The sequence below is a fragment of the Cibotium barometz genome, chromosome 26, assembly GCF_041138505.1.
Source record: "Cibotium barometz isolate CiBa-2024 chromosome 26, ASM4113850v1, whole genome shotgun sequence".
In the NCBI taxonomy this organism is placed as follows: Eukaryota; Viridiplantae; Streptophyta; class Polypodiopsida; order Cyatheales; family Cibotiaceae; genus Cibotium; species Cibotium barometz.
Window position 1 is genome coordinate 42,713,689 of NC_141071.1, and position 18,374 is coordinate 42,732,062.

Sequence of the window (18,374 nt, forward strand, 5' to 3'; positions counted from 1 at the left end):
CATTATCATCAATATAAGCACCAACGGGAACAAATATAGTTGTAGCACCTTGTTTATCAACACTTGCTGGGGTGCATTGCACAACCCAAATGGCATCAATAAGAAGTGGAAGAGTCCCCTCTTGGTCCTAAAAGAAATATTATTTCATTACCTTCCTTCATGCAGATTTGATGATACCCCAATCTTAATCTTTATAAACACACTTACACCATTGAGCTCATCTAATAAGTCACATCAATGCAAGGTATTGGGTACCTATTCTTGATAGTGACCTTATTGAGATATAGTCACTTCGTATTCAAAAAGATCCATTGAGTGAAGAGAATGGTGATTGACTTGGTTCCACCCATCCACAACCTCCATGAGTTCCTTCACTTGGTTTGCTACCTCATACCTTTCCACCTTCAAATGTCGATATGAAGGCTTATTGACCAGTTTTCATTCAGTTCAACCTTCTTATGCTTGCATGTTTTATAGTGATCTTTGCTCCACTTTTCTCCACACTTAAAGAACAATCCTTTTGCCTTAAGCTCATTAATGTGATCTTCTTTTGATCACATAGCTCTTTTTCATGCCAAAGTGATGCTTTTTCCATACCCACTCGAGCCTTTAAAAGAAGCACCACCATTTTTGAAATTCCTCTTCCATAGACTATATGAAATCTAGGGATGGTGGAGCCTGAAGTAGTACCATATAATGGTTTCTCATGTGGATAAAGAACAATCCTTTTGCCTTAAGCTCATTAATGTGATCTTCTTTTGATCAGATAGCTCTTTTTCATGCCAAAGCGATGCTTTTTCCATACCCACTCGAGCCTTTAAAAGAAGCACCACCATTTTTGAAATTCCTCTTCCATAGACTATATGAAATCTAGGGATGGTGGAGCTCGAAGTAGTACCATATAATGGTTTCTCATGTGGAATAAGAGTTAATTCCACCTTTGAAGGAGCTTTAGAATGCAAAGCATGATTCTATTTCTCTTCATAAATTTGCACCAAGATCATGGCTTCCTTGAGATAAAGTGGCCTTTATACATTCACATCGGTATCTATGCTTCGCTTCAAGCCTTTGATGTATTTGATTAGCTTGTACCTTTCACTAGCTCTAACATGCAATGAAAGCTTGATAAATTGATGAGAGTAATCCTTCACACTTCCTCCTCTTTGTTCAAGATCATTCCACATGCCAATGACCTTACTGCTATGCAAATCTGAAGTGAAATTATCCATAATCTCATCTTTGGAAGATTCCCATGTAGTTAAGGCATATCAAGGTGTCTCCACCAACAAGTGTGGGCATATGCCTCAAAATGAGGAGTAGAAAAGTAGACCTTGGCTCTATCACTCCTTGGGTTAAGTTCAAAGTACATGTTTATGAGGATTATAATATAGGAAGCTTTTGATTTAGAACTTTTTGAACAAACACACCAAAAAATAGAGCCTTTTGCACACATGATGTTATTGCAAACAAAGCTCCCTTGTTTCATTAGTGGTAGTGATAAACATATAAAAAGAGGATGTGTACCAAGTAGAGAGAACCAGAAAGATATAGAGAGAGAATGTGTACCTAGGAGAATAAAAGTAGAGAGAGAACAAAATAACATGCATATTAGTGGAGAGACAAAAATTGTCTCATGAATATTCTCAAAGACTCAGCAGAATATTAAACTTAAAATAAACTTTTATTCACAAAAATAATCACCCTCTCTACATTAAAAATTAGCAACTAGACATGACAGAATGCCCTTTAGTAAATAAAAACTGTGCTAAAATGCCATTCTCTACATTTAGAAGTAGCAACTGGACATGACAGAATGCCCTTTAGTAAATAAAAACTGTGCTAAAATGCCATTCTCTACATTTAGAAGTAGCAATTGAACCAAAGAGAGATACATTTCATCAAATCCCAATGCAAGCCTACATTGAAAGCCCTTTAGAAAAAAAAATCCTATGAAGGCTCTACATTAAAAATTAGCAACTAGAACAAAAAGATATACATATCATCGAATTACAAACGAGAATCAAAATATTAAATGTCCTTCAGTTATCAAAAAACTACTCAAAATGTTGAGGTGATATGCATCCTATGATTCAGCTGGCTTCATTAGAGGATGTTTCCCGAGAATAAAATGAATATCCCGTTCTTGTAGTGTTGGTTGATGCATACTCATGTGTTGGTGTTGATGTAGTCCAATAACACATAAATAGATGAAATACATTTGTTTACACGCCAGAAAGATTTCTTATTCTCTTCTCTCTTTTGGAAATCAGGGCAAGTGCAGTAAAGCTCTGCTTTGATATGAACTTCATAGTACCCTTCTGTGAGAAGACGAAATTTGACATGCTCATTTGGTGTAACACACGTCTCTTCTATTAGTACCACATTCAACTCAAGGGCTCTGGCTATCTTTTTCTTTGCCTCTTTTGATATTCCATGTTGCCACTTTTTTCTCCTCTTACTAGATGGAGGGGTTATTCCATCTATGCCCAAAACTCCATGATTTGGATCAAATCTTTGAAAAAATGGTGATTCACGCAAAGTAAAACCAGCCTCTTGAAGTAATTTCACTTCAGCAGGCTGACATGTTTGTCCCCTTGGAAATTGGCCATATCCTAGGTAATTGAGGTACAATCTTCACTTTCTTATCCACATTCCATGTGTGCTGAACATCACGATTGCAAAACCACATCCACTAAAATATTTGTTTTCCATTATACTCCCTTGTTGACCAAAAACAGGGTGCAACCTCTCCTGGGGACCTGCTCTCTATGTAGGAAGGACACTTTAGCCTATTTATCACCCCAAAACATTTACACTTGCAACAATGAACAAGCATTCTTCTTATTGCCCACATAGATTTGTGCATGTTCTCCGCAATTATATTTTTCTCATCCATATTTTATGATTTGTTGCTTTCTAAAGATTGGTGGTCATGATAGTTATGCTTTTCATCCATTTGCTGCACGTTATCTTGGTTCATGTTTACATGTCTATCTTTAAAACTAATCTGTCTTGGTCGTCCTCTAAGCTTGCGCTGTTTTGACTCCATCATATACCCTGGCTTGTGTGAGCTAGTTGCAATACTTCTTTCTCTGCACTATCTCCTTGTCTCCAGGAAGGATAGGCTGCTCAAACAATGGTGTACCTACTACTACCGTTCGCATTATATTGGCAACCATAGTAGGGGTCAAGTCCTTCCCATTGAAACTCTATGTAATAATGTTTAACATATCAGGTCATGTTCCCATATAGCAACCAGTCTGAAAACCTAGGTACTTTGCACATTACATGTAGGAATTAATCACATCTGTAACATAGGCATCAAAGAGTGATATTTTTATTGCACCTCCTTCTCCTGCTAACCAACTAGCATGTACACTCTCTGAGAGATTTGTGTTGGGTATTTTTGCTCTTTCCCATAAGAGGTCTGACCATACACAAAGCAAACAATTATGAAAAAATAACTTGTATTTAAAGGCTATAAACTGAATTAAATAAAGTCATTGTACCTCATGTTGACTTCCTAATGGAGTATTCTTTCTTCCCACCAATTAAGCCATCGCCTTCAAAGCTTTTATATTCTCTTTCAAAACATTACCTTTTCCCCACCAATCCTTGATAGAGGTGGCTTGTTTTGTTGCACACTCTGGTGTCTGAGCAAGCCTCCATGCTTTGCACATGTCAAGATGTGTCTGTCTATGTTGAGGTAGCACCAATTTTTTGGTGTGCTTCTGTAGACTTTGTTCCCAATGAAAGAGACAAGAACGCTCTCGACCATCTAACACATTGTCAGGCCCTCCATTGTGCATAGTTCGTATTGTAATCCAATTGGCCCCAGCCTCTTGGCCCCAGCCTCGTCAGCCATAAATCCTACAAAGTCAGATGGGAATCCTTCTTCTTGTGCATAACATTGTTAAGATTTTCCCATAATAGAATTTGTGCCTCTGTATCCTCCTCTTTTGTTTCACATATAGAGCGATTACCATTAGACTTTTTAAACTATAAATTTAAATTAATTATTTTACAATATGCCTACTTATTGCATGAGATAAGTATTTTATGAATCACAAACACAAAATTACTTTACACAAACCTTGGGTCATACACCGCGAACATGACATGGTGGCCTAACCATCAACTCTATGAGTGTGATCAAAGAGCACCCAAGAATCATGCAAGTCTCCAGAGCCAGTTTGATGTATCCTATTTACTAGATCAACCCCTAAACCTCTTCCTTTGGTGGACATCTTGAAGAGGAAGCACTTGTCAGAGGATTTTCCTTGACCTGAGAATCGACTACCATGGAAAAAGGAAACATACATATTTTCTTGAGTTGCAAAATGTTGTCAAAACCATCCCCAACAACCAAATTGTTCTTCTTCTTCTCATAGGAAACAATGCTCCTAAACCTGCATAGAGAATTAAAGTGTTAAATTTTATTATGGATTATATAATTTACTCTGGACAATGGATTGTAAAAAAGCAAACCTTTGATTTTGAACAAGAGGTATCAACTCTTATAAAAAGTTATTAAGCTCTAATTCCCCCATTGTTTTGTTACGATCAAATGTTAAAGAGTCCACAAGCAATTGTCGAGCCATACGCATCTATATTTTTCTAGGCCCATTACCTTTATTGTAATTCAAAAATGTACCCATGAGCCTCCTTAGTGTCTCAATAGCAGCCCTTGAGGTTCTTGGCTCAACTGGATGACCATGCTCAAGTTGGTGTATCATTAGTCGTGTCATATAGTTATCTTCAGGAATGATGTAATAGATTGAACAAAGACATGTATGCACACAACAAACAACGTTTTTGCAGTATTGATGTGTGATTTGTGCCCTTCTTCTTCAGCTAATAGTCCTTTCGATAATCTATTCTCCAAAAAACCATGGAAGAGCCTATCGTTAAATCGTTGATTATTTTATGATAGATGCAAGAGAATCTTTGACATTGGAGACAACCATGAAAAAAACTAAGCTTAACATTGCATGGCATTGACATATTAGATTTCCTTGGCCTTGACCACATATGACCATCATATTTCTGTTGCATCCCATCCATACTGGGGATCCCTTTCTAAATGTTGGTGGAAGCTCAAAAATAGTATTACCGTCATATGCTCTTGGTATCTCTGTTTTACAGCCACTGATTTTGCTAAGATTTTTTTAATTCAATCACCCTTGGCATTCTGAAGCAGCCAAGGAACTATATGATTAATAGAGCCAGTAGCATTGTCCTCTTCACTATCAACATCAATCTGAATGGTGTTGTCCATGCGTGTTGATTCATTTTCTGAGATTTCAATCTCGTCCAAATTTTTACCCAAAGGTTCTTTATCTTTTGCACCTAACAGAGTACTCTCCAAGTCTATGAACTCAATAGAATAACTACCCTTACCTGTAGAGCAATTTCTATTGCTATTTTGAACACTTTCATCCTCACTACTATCTGCTACATAATAAGCTTCTTGGCAATGGACAATATGATACTCCATTGACAAAGATGAATCAACTAAGAAGTGCAGATGACCATCAACATCTCTGTGTGATGGTATTTCTACCTCAGATTTCACTTCACCATACTATAGTATAGCATGCAAAGTAATAAGCTTATAGTTATGTGGTAAAAGGCTCTGTAAAAAATATGCACTGAACAACACATTTCCATCATCATGTAGATGCACAAAACGAGATATGGTGTTAACTCCTATAGTCCATGAGATATAGGCTTCATGTGCCGTTCTACAAACAATGCTCCCTTCTACTCTATGAGCAAGAGGCAATATGCACTCGCTTCTAGTTTTTGAGCAAAAGAAAACATGTTTTTTCACTTCATTGGTGATATAGAAATTGTAGTATTATTATCTTTTTAGCTTCCACATAAATTTATAAAAGCTTAAATTTAATTTAACTTAATGAGTTTAAATGAGAACTACATTTATATATGTTGTTTATATAGAGTAGCGCACGCGCTGCTCTGAGGTTGGGCCAACAAGGGAGGGCAACGTGCACGCTGCTCTATGGCTCGGCCCACAAGGAAGGGCAAGGGGGCATGAGAGGGGAAAAACTTGCCCCTCTCATGCCCCCCTTTCCCTCCCTTGCCGGCCGTGCGCTGCTCTGCTGTGTTGGCCAACAAGGGAGGGCAAGGGGGGAAAAACTTATGCCCCCCTTGCCCTCCCTTGACGGCCGACCGCAGAGCAACATGCATGCTGCTTTGTGGCATGGCCTATAAGGGAGGGAAAGGTGGGAAACTTTTCCCCCCTTGCCAGCCGCCGGCAAGGGGGGCATGAGAGGGGGGAAACTTTTCCCCACTCATGCCCCCCTTGCCCTCCCTTGCCGGTCGGCCGTAGAGTAGCGTGCAAGGGAGGGAAAGGGGGGCATGAGGGGGAAAACTTTGCCCCACCCATGCCCCCCTTGCCCTCCCTTATGGGTCACAAATGCACACACACACACAGATACATGCATATACATGTAAATTCTTTGCAAGGTATCATACATGCATACTAGTAAATGTACACAAACGCATACATATATGCACATGTGTGTCTTCAAACATGTGCATGCAGACACATATGCACATATAAGTATTTTTATGTTTTGTTTTGTTTGTGTGTGCATGATTTAATATAAATAAGAGTGCCTTCTCAAATAATGAGTGATTATGTGTGTAGGTAGCTTTCAGATATTTGCATCTTCTTCTTCGCTTCAAGCCAAGCTCAGCTTTGAGCCTCTCCAAGTATGCTACCATAAACATACCTTCACATTCACATTTAATTCCATACACATAAATAATTTTGTATTTCAATGTTTTTTAACTTTGAGAATAATATAAAAAGGCAGCGTACACGCTACATTTTAAAAGTGTTTTATATATTAATGTTTTTTAATTTTGAAAACAAGATGAGAATTAAGTGTGCATGCTTGTTTTGAAAGTGTTAAATATCTTATTTTTTCATTTTGAGAACAACATAAAAAGGCAGTGTGCATGCTGCCTTTTGAAAGTGTTTTATAGATTGTCTTTTTTGTCTATTCCAAAGCAAAATATTATGGCATTGAGCTCATATGTCTTCTACTTTGAAAGTTGACTACTTTGTAGCGCCTTGCGATGATGCATTCTAAATTAAGTATGAAAACTCTATGTCAAATGTTAATTTTCTATGTACATTGGCTATGAAAGGTGTGGTACTAGTAGTGAATATTTCATTGGTTTGTATATTTGAGGACAACATGAAAAGGCAGCATGCACGCTTGCTTTTTGTAGTGCAAAATTTTTTATTGTTTTAAACTTTTTGGTTTAGTTTAAAAACCATGTGTGCACGCTACCATTAAAAATCATTGTACTATGATTGAGAGTTTGTATATATGAAAGCACACTAAGATTCTAACATGTGAGTCTTGCCTTTGATACTTACATTTTAATTTAAACAGTGTATAAGAAATTATCAAGATTTTGTTGTTCATAGCATACATTTGAGTGAAAAGCCTCTTTTAGATTAATTTTGAGATTTGAAGAATGTTTTATTTTGATTTAGTTTAAGTCCCATTTTAAGCATATCTTTTAGATGCTTACTCATAATTTGAACTTATGATACAAGAATTAAGCAAGAATGGTGCGCACTCCATCAAAGACGAAGGCACCTTCTTCCTTTAAAAGTAGATCTCCTTTCCGATTATGATTTATTCTTATCCAAGCTTGGTATTGTGCTATGAATGCCTTGTAAGCTTGTTACTCATTTTTAGGAATTGAGTACTCATTGTGGTCTGGGAAGACCGGTTATAGAACTTGTGTACACAATTCTATGGCTTCTTCCAATGTTGCTCAAAGGAAGTGTTGAGATTCAAGCTCGATGTCAGCTTATGCTAGTTGCACTATGTGCTGGCATGTTAGGTAGTAACATGTGTGAGACATAAATGACCGCATCCAGCTGGTCATAGTTGTGTGGACATTAGCTAGGGTTAGCAGTGTGTGGACACAACATAGTGTGTGTAATGTAGATTATGGATTATGGCTTTATACATTGTGTGAGAAGGGTGATGGCTTCCCTCTATGGTTAGGGTTTACAATATACATTAGGGTTTGCTCTTCTCTGTGCGTGCTCCCTCTCTCTTGATCTATTTTTCTTCATGTTATCAGAGCTTGGTGCTCTCTAATTAGGGTTTATGAGTGAGAGTGAGAAGAGGGAGAAGAAGCTGTGAAGAGAAGCTGTGAAGCAAACCATTGGAGATGTGAAGCTTGGAGCACACAAATACTCAACAAATCTGAGAGCTAAGGACCACAGGTAAGCAAAGCTAAACACCCTTGAGCGCATTACAGGTGATTCAAGCACAAACAAGGCAAATCAGGTTGCCCAAAGCAAAAGAAAATTCTAGTTTTTGCAAGCTTTCCATTGGAGCTTGAAAGCAGTGATGTATTGTGCAAATGGATGCATCCGACAAATGGATGCAATCTCGCAAATGGATGCAATCTAGCAAAGGAACATGTACGTGACAAGGATTAATGTATTGGCAACTCATGTGCAAACCCTAGAGTAAATCTGGAACAAGATTGATGCATTAAAATAAGAGAAAAATTCTAGTTTTGAAACCTCCTCCAAAACAATGAGTATATGCTCAAAATTGAAGCGATTTGTGAAGGTTTTTGCATCAAATCAATGCATTTACTTGTTGGAAACCTACCTTAGGTCATTGCTAAGGCTTATGAGCAATCATTTGTGTGTGCAAACTCTCCAAAAACTCCTACAAGTAGGCGGCACTGAATTCTACAGGCTAGGAGTGCATTCTTTGCAAATAGTTCACAATGTTGAGGTCTTTTGATGCCAAATGGATGATATGAATGCATGGGAAGCTTAGAAATTGGGTATATATTGAAGTGGAGAAGGTCTTTGCAAGTTCAACCTTGAGTAACATGAAGATTTGAGCTGATTAATGAAGGATTAGCAGAGCTATTAATAGTGATTAGTGAGACACTAAGTGGTTAATCGACTAATTACTCACTCGTTATTCCCAATTAGACTAATTCCTTTTACACAGAGTTAGTACACATCATTGCTAAGATAATGAATGCCTGGACTCTCAATTTGGACAAGGATTAAAGAAATTAGAGCGGGATTAATACTGGTTTTACTGGTTTTTCTCAAAACAGAGAAGGAAATTTGATAAATTTGGTATGTACGCACCTTGGTTGGTGTTGATATGCAACATTGAGCTTGTTTAGGTGTCAGTGCAAGTTATCCACACTTGATTGAACCACTACATTACAATTTGAAGCCTTGGAAAGCGTGCCAAAATAGGGTAGTTTGGACTGTAAATGCCAGTTCAATTTGGATGCAATCAGTTTGATTTTCTACATCAAACTGTGAAGTTCATTGAGTACTTTGGAGTATCTAGATTACTTATTAGAGTGTGGTTGAGCTAAGGAAGGCTCATTTACAGATTTGGACATGTGAGGAAGGTGCATTTTTACAAATTGTGGGTGAAAAGTTGGATATGAAGAACTTCCAGACATGGAAGTACAGGATTAAAAGGTTTCTGAAAGGACAAGGGTTTTGGGACCTTGTTACAAGTGTAGAGCCAGAGTCAGGGAACTACCCCGACAACCTACACAACAATAGGTTGTAGCTCATAAGCAATGGTCAGAGAGAGCATACAAAGTCTTGCATTACTTGTCTATATGTATCTCGGATGCTATACTCATATATATACATGATGCTGAGAATCCCAAGGATGCATGGGATACATTGGTAAAGCTGTTTGATACAGACACTAGTGCTCGTAAGTCTTAGTTGAGACAACAGATTCATAATGTGAAGCGAAAAGGAAGGAGCATCCATGATTATGTACAAGAGATAAAGAAGTATGCAGATGCATTGGCAATAATCAATGCCCCCATGCCTGATGATGATTTGGTAGACATTGCCTTGCGTGGTCTTGGCAAGGAGTACACATCTATCTCTATTCAGAGTACAGGTTTACCAGATTTTGATGAGTCGGTTTCACTCTTGCTTGTTGAGGAAATCAAACTCAGTGACTCGTTTCATGATGCATCTACTAGCCACGATGATAATGGCAGAAATTAGGCTTTCTATTCACAAAGGGGATTTAGAGGTAGGGGGAGATTTGCATCACGTGGTCGTAGATGGCAGGATAGGTCACCACAACAGAATTTTCAGCCTACATATGGTGCTAGAGGTGGTTTCGTGGATATACACCTCAGAGAGGCAGAGGTAATCCTCGTGGTAGAGGATGTTGGCAAGGCCAACCAACATCTATGCAAAATGTGGAATGCCATTACTGTGGAAAATTTGGTCATATGGCACGTGATTGTTTCCGCAAACAAAATGATTTGAGAGGGGGTAGAGCACAACATGGTGGACATTATTCACAACATGGTGGAAATTATGCAAATGGTGGAAATTTTGCATCAAGCAGTAATGATGGCAGTGCAAATCACTTGTTTGCCACCATGAAACATGTCGTGGGATCTATGATGACAAATGGTGATAGTGATGACACTTGGTATATGGACTCTGGAGCATCAAACCATATGACTTGTCATGGCGAATGGTTTGAACATATGAAGCCTATGGATGTGAAAGGCGATGTGGAGACAGGAGATGATACCCAACATGCTATCACACATGTTGGAAGTGTACCATTGGTTATGCACAATGGTGAAACAAAGTCTATGGAAAAATGTCTTGTATGTGCCTTCTATTACAAAAAGTTTGGCCTTAGTTGGTCAAATGCTGGAACAAGGTTTACAGGTTCGTTTCAATGAGAATGGATGCTTCGTTGAGGATTTCAAAAATGGATGTAGAGTTATTGTTGCCAAAGGCAAGAAAAAAGGCAGGTTATTTAAGTCGGATGCTGGGATTCCTGAGTTGAAATCAGCCATGTTCTCTAAAAGCCGAAATATGGTACATGACATTGACATGTGGCATAAAAGGATTGGACATGTGAACATACAAAGGTTAAAGAACATGCAGGCAAGAGGCATTGTTAGTGGGCTGCCTAGATTCAAGTATGATAGGAATATGCATGTTTGTTGCTTGCCAGTTTGGAAAGCAAGCAAGGTTGCCATTTCCTAAAGAAGGCAACATGAGTAGCAAGCCACTTGAGATAGTTCATAGTGATGTATGGGGTCCTGCATAAAACCCATCCATTAAAGGCAGCTTGTATTGTGTGACATTCATTGATGATTTTAACAGAATGACTTGGATTTACTTTCTCAGAGAGAAAAGTGAAGTGTTGAGAAAGTTTATGGACTTCAAAGCTTTTGCAGAGAAGCAATATGGCTCTTGGATAAAATGTTTGAGGATAGATGGAGGTGGTGAATACACCTCACATGCTTTTGAGAATTTCTTGAGAAAGCATGGCATAAGAAGGCAGTTACCTTGCAGGTACACACCTCAGCAAAATGGTGTTGCTGAGAGAGAATAGGATCATTTGTGAGATGTGGCCAGGGTGATGCTCAATGAAAAGAGCATGCCAGACTATTATTGGGTAGAAGCGTGTGCTACAGCGGTGTATGTACTTAATAAGACACCCACAGCAGCCATACATGGAAGTATGCTAGAGATGCGGCTTACAGGTTTTAGGCCAGACATTGGATACCTCAAAGTGTTTGGTTGCATAGCTTATGTACATGTGCCTGAAAAGAGAAGGAGAAAGTTAGATCCTAAGGCAAAAAAGTGCGTTTTTATTGGGTATGCACAGGATCGCAAGGCATATAAATGTTACAATCCACAAACAAGGCAAGTGGTTATCTCACGAGATGTGGTGTTTGATGAACTTGCTAGTCGGTACAAGGCAAAGGATGAGGGTGTCATTGATTCTGTTGATGCTGATGTGCATATGAACTTGCCACAAGTAAGTTCTATTTCTATGTATGGGCCAACAGAGTCTGAGAGTAGCACTATACGTCCATGGTCAGGATGCTTGAGACATGAGAGTGTGAGTAGTGGGAGTAGTGCTGTGGATAAAGGGAAAAAGAAGGTTAAAGGAATTGGCATTATAGGTTATGAGTCATCAAGTTCAGAGAGTTTGGATGAGGAACTTGGCATACCAGTTTCACGCACACCAGGTGCAAGACAAGATAGATATGTGCCTCCACATGCTAGAGTGACAGGTGTTCAGAGTGATCCGCATGCATTATCGTGACTTTGCTATGCATTATGCATATATGACCTCTTTGGTGAAGCATGTGGAACCTACATGCTATATACAGAAGCTATTGGGAAGCATGTATGGGAGAAGGCAATGGATGTTGAGATGGACACATTGGTTCAAAATGAAACATGGGATTTGGTTGCCTTACCACAAGGCAAAAATGTCATTGGTTGCAAGTGGGTTTATAAGGTGAAATGCAAATCAGATGGTTCCATTGAGCGCCAAAAAGCGCGATTGGTAGCTAAGGGTTATGCACAAACCCAAGGCTTGGACTATGATGAAACATTTAGTCCAGTTGCAAAGATGGGAATAGTGAGAGCAGTCATTGCTATGGCTGCAGCAAATTGTTGGGAAATGCATCAAATGGATGTGAAAAATGCATTTCTAAATGGTGATTTACAAGAGGAAGTTTATATGGATGGCACAGCCAGAAGGATATGTACACCCAAGATATCTCACTCATGTATGCAGATTAAAGAAAGCATTGTATGGTTTGAAGCAAGTACCTCGTGCTTGGAGTGATAAGATAAGCCGATATCTTATCTTCCTTGGATTTTAGGTTTCTTCAGCAGATTCTTCACTCTATGTGAAGAAAACAGATCATGGGATCGTCTTACTTGTCATCTATGTGGATGACTTGATTGTCATAGGAGATCATGCTACAGATGTTATGCATGTCAAGAAGGCATTAAGTGGGCAGTTTGATATGAAAGACTTGGGTGAATTGAGATATTTTCTTGGGATTGAAGTGATCAAAGACCATGCAGGGACATGGTTAGTGCAATGCCAATATACATTGGATATGTTGGCAAAATATGGGATGACAGGGTGTAAGCCAATGATTACACCTTTGGAGCAGAATGTGAAGCTGCGGGCTGATTTTGGTGGAGTTGGATGATCCATCTATGTATAGAAAGATGATTGGTAGTCTTATTTACATGACTATCACACGCCCGGATCTCAGTTATGTTGTGGGGCTACTAAACCAATTTATGCAGAGTCCTAGAGAAAACCTCATTTGGATGCAGTGAGGCGCATTATGCGCTATGTAAAGACCACTACACATTAATATGGTCTTCTTTATGAGCATGGTAAAGGCTTGGATGTACATGGCTACACAGACGCAGATTGGGCAGGTAGCTCATATGACGAGATCTACTAGTGGTTATGCCTTTACATTTGGAAGTGCAGTGGTGAGTTGGAGCAGCAAGAAGCAACCTACTGTTGCTTTATCTAGTACAGAGGCTGAATACAGGGGTGCAGCCCCATTGCTACATGTGAAGGAGTATGGTTAAAGAGTCTCTTGGCTGATTTGGGTGAGCCTATTGATGGCAAGGTTGTCATTCATTGTGACAACATGAGCAGCATATAGTTGGCCAAGAATCCAGTTTTTCATGCGCGGACCAAACATATAGAGGTCCACTATCATTTTGTCAGAGAGAAAGTGTTGGATGGTACAGTGGATTTGCAGTATGTGAAGACTGAAGAGTAGGTGGCTGACATCTTTACAAAGCCACTTAGCAGGGAGAAGTTTGAGTACTTCCATACTATGTTGGGAGTACATGGGATGAGCTTGAGGGGGAGTGTTGAGAGCTGATAGCCCAAGCTCATCTACATCTTCATCTATAGCAGTACATCATGAGCTTGAGAGGGGCTATTGAGATTCAAGCTCGATGTCAGCTTATGCCAGTTGCACTATGTGCTGGCATGTTAGGTAGTAACATGTGTGAGACATAAATGACCACGTCCAGCTAGTCATAGTTGTGTGGACATTAGCTAGGGTTAGCAGTGTGTGGACACAACACATAGTGTGCGAGAAGGGTGATGGCTTCCCTCTATGGTTAGGGTTTGTAATATACATTAGGGCTTGCTCTTCTGTGTGTGCTCCCTCTCTCTTGATCTATTTTTCTTTAGGAAGAAACCAGTAAAGGACTCTCTTCCCTCTAATTTCTAGAGCTCACACAAGAAGAGCTTGATGGCATGAGCAAAGATGAAGTAGAGATAGACCAAGAAGAGCATGATGAAGTTCTTCCATCTCACAATGCTACCTCTGATCAAGAAGACAATGCAACCGTGCTGTCTCAAAAGTAGCCACAGTGGTTGCAAAACCTGAAAAGATGCAGGGGAGAAGAGAGCTTGAGCTTGCAAGCACACACACACTCATAAAACCCTAAAAAAGGACACACAAGGTGAGAGGCTGAAAATCTTCTTCTTCTTCACACAACACCAACACACCATATACAAAGATAAGAGTACACTCAACACACCATATACAAAGATAAGAGTACACTCCATATGAAAAGGTACTCAACCAAATACATACTAGGGTTCTTTATAGTGTGAACCCAACTAAATGAGCTGGCGCTATAACTATGCCAGCCTCTAGAATGGCTATCACACAGCCTGTCATCCCACTAGCCGCATATCACCCATGATCTCACCAACTATGCCAGTGGTGTAAGTGTGGGGCCTATCCCCCAGGCGGGTCATCAGCGTCCACCACCTCACTAGATGAGCTCGATATCTCAACACTCCCCCTCGAGCTCAACTCCATCTCATTTACACCAAGTGAAGCCCTGAATCTGCGGAGCTTCTCTGTACCCAATGCTTTGGTGAAGATGTCTCAGCGACTTGATCCTGTGTGCTGACATAAACAAGGTCAACGTCTCCTGCCAAAACCTTCTCTCTGACAAAATGGTAGTGGACCTCTATATGCTTGGTGTGAGCATGAAAAACTGAATTCCTGGCCAACTGTATACTGCTAATGTTGTCACAGAAAATGACAACTTGTCTATCCACCACTGATAGACCCAAATCTGCAAGTAGCTTTCTCAAAACCAAGCTACCTCACATGCTGCCATAGCAGCACCTCTGTACTCGGCCTCTCTGTACTGGTGGATAGAGAAACCGTAGGCTGCTTCTTGCTGCTCCAAGTCACAGCAGCACTCCCCAAAGAAAACATGAAGCCACTAGTAGATCTTCTATCTGAGATACTACCAGCCCAATCAGCATCTGTGTACCCATGTACACATATCTCTGTCCCAGTTTTATAAAATAGTCCACAATGCAAAGTAGACCTCACATACCTCAGTATACGTCTCAATGCATCCAAATGCGGCTTCCGAGGAACCTGCATAAACTGACTCACCAACCCAACAGCATAGCTCAAATCTGGCATGGTGATCGTCATGTAGATTAAGCTTCCTACTATGCGCCTATACATAGTAGGATCCTCTAAAATCTCTCCTAAATCTGCACTCAACTTGCCATTCTGATCCAATGGCACTGAGAAAGGCTTATAGCCTGTCATACCATACTTGGACAACACGTCCAAGCCATACTGTCTCTGCAGTAATCCAATACCATGTGGTGACCTAATCACCTCAATGCCCAAGAAATATCTGAACTCCCCCAGATCCTTCATCTCAAACTTCTGTCTAAGCAAGATCTTTACATCAAAGATCTCTGCATCATGGTCCCCTGTAATGATCAAGTCATCTACATAGATGACAACAAGCACAACCCCTCTATCACTGTGTCTCACATACAGCGAGAAATCTGCATTGGCTACATGAAAGCCAATAGTGACAAGATATTCAGAAATCTTGTCCGACCATGATCTTGGTGCTTGTTTTAAGCCATACAAGGCTTTCTTCAACCTGCAAACATGCTCGGGGTGACTCACATCCTTATAACCAGGTGGCTGCAACATATACACCTCTTCCTACAAATCCCCATGCAAGAATGCATTCTTTACATCCATTTGATGTAAAGACCATTGCTTTGACGCAGCCACTACTATCACAACTCTCACTGTTGCCATCTTGGCAACTGGGCTGAAAGTTTCCTCATAATCAATGCCATATGTCTGCGCATATCCTTTGGCTACCAATCTAGCCTTGTACCTGCTTATGCTTCCATCACTGTTATGTTTTACTTTGTACATACCCACTTGCATCCAATGGCTTTCTTGCCTTCACGCAATTGCACTAAATCCCAAGTCTCATTTCCATATAGTGCATCCATCTCCTCATCCATAGCTTTCTCCCAACACACATTTCCAACAGCCTCATCAATGCATGTGGGCTTTACAACCTGCACAACCTTTGCCATGTATGCATAGTGATGTGCCACATAACCATCATAGGTAAACCTCTGCACAGGATTCTTCACTCTCCCAGATCTTCGCAGCTTTGCATTCATGGATTCCATAGTCTTCTTTACACCAGGTGTTCTCATAGCTGGTATCCCAAGTTCCTCATCGAGGCTCATCTCTGAGCCACTAGACTCTCCATCAACATGAGAATGCCCTGCAGAAATGTCAGGCATACTAAGGGGCTCAACCACTTTCTCTTTGCCTTTATGTGATGTACTAATCACATTTACAGGACTGGTATTATGACGCAGCCTGCCACTCCATGGTCTATCAACTGAACCACTAGATGAGGACTCTCCTGGTCCACTCAAAGACTGTGATTGCTGACTTGCATTCTGTACAACCACATTTCCACTCACATCAGCCCCAACAGCTTCTTTTTCAGCAGCATACCAACTGCTCATCTCATCAAAAACAACATCCCTGCTTACCCTCAACTCATGTGTAGCAGGGTTATAACACATGTATCCCTTTTGCTCAAGGGAATACCCAATAAACACACATTTTTCAGCTTTTGGATCCAGCTTAGTTCCTCAGCTCATTTGGCACATGCACATATGCATCCAAAGACTTTCAGATGAGATAAATCAGGTTTCTTCCAGTAAACCTCTCCTCTGAAGTTACATCATGTATGGCTGCAGTTGGAGTCCTGTTCATGATGTAAACTGCTGTAGAAACAGCCTCAGCCCAATAGCTATGCGGCATATTCTTCTCTTCCATCAATGCTCGCGCAATCTTAGCAATGTGCCTATTTTTTCGCTCAGCAACTCCATTTTGCTGCGGAGTGTATCTGCATGTAAACTGTCTCCGAATACCATTCTTCTTCAAAAATTCAAAGAACTCATTGGAGAAGTACTCTCCCCCTCCATCTGACCTTAGGCACTTTACATATTTCCCTGTTTGCTTTTCAACCATCACTCTGAAATTCTGAAAATAAGTGAACACCTCACCCGTCTCCTTCATGAAGTATACCCACACTTTCCTTGTGTGGTCATCAATAAATGTCACATAATACCTACAACCTCTCATAGACATGGTCTTCGTAAGACCCCATACATCTGAATGCACAACATCTAGTGCATTTCTGCTCACATTTTTGTTACGTGGAAATACATGCTTTTTTTGCTTTCCAAATTGGCATGCTTCACATATTCTCTGCATACCTTCAACTTTAAACTTTGGCAACCCTGTCACAATTCCTTTAGTTTACATAAGACTTCATTCTCTGCACATTCACATGTCCAATTCTTTTATGCCAAATGTCTGTGTCTGCAACAATTCCTAAACCATTTGCAAACATCGCAGTACTCACTTCAGGCATGTTTACATCCAATGTAAACATTCTGCCCACTCTGTTGCCTTTTGCAACCAACCTGCACTTGTCTTTAAAGTCTTCAACATAACAACCATCAGGGTTAAGCGGAACCTACAAACCCTGCTCAATCATCTGGCCAACTAAAACCAGATTCTTTGTTATGTTCGGAACATGAAGTACATCTGCAAGGTACTTCACTTTGCCATCCTACGCATAGACGATGGCACATCTCCAACATGGGCAATTGGATGAGCAGTGTCATCCCCTGTTTCCACAAAACCTAGTCTTTCAAGGTTTTTCATCTCCTTGAACCACTCTCCATGACTTGTCATGTGGTTCGAAGCACGTGAATCAACGTACCATACATCATCTTTATGTGCTGCTTCAACATTTTCAGACATGGCATTATACAACATGCTGCATAACAAACAACCTTTCATTATCCTCATTGTTTCTACTCGAGGATGCATAGTTGTTTTGCTGCAATTTTCCATTTTGCATGTCAGCCTGCTTCTTATAACAATCTGCCTGCACATGTCCAGGCTTACCACAATAAAAGCATCTACGTGTATCATTATACTGTCTTTGCCAATTTCCACGACCTCTTTGACTCCCCTTGCCTCTGAATTGGCCTCTTCCACCTGGGTGTTGTTGTTGTTGTTGTGAATTCTGGGACTGTTGTTGTTGTTGCTGTTGGCCATTTTTCTGATTACCTATTCGGCCACCTCCTTGA

The 18,374-nt window shown here is 40.1% G+C and overlaps 1 pseudogene; it reads right to left on the reverse strand.

Annotated features, from left to right (window-relative positions):
* Positions 1-3,551: 3,551 nt before the first annotated feature.
* On the reverse strand, positions 3,552-4,322 carry LOC147623993 (uncharacterized; annotated as a pseudogene).
* Positions 4,323-18,374: the final 14,052 nt, after the last annotated feature.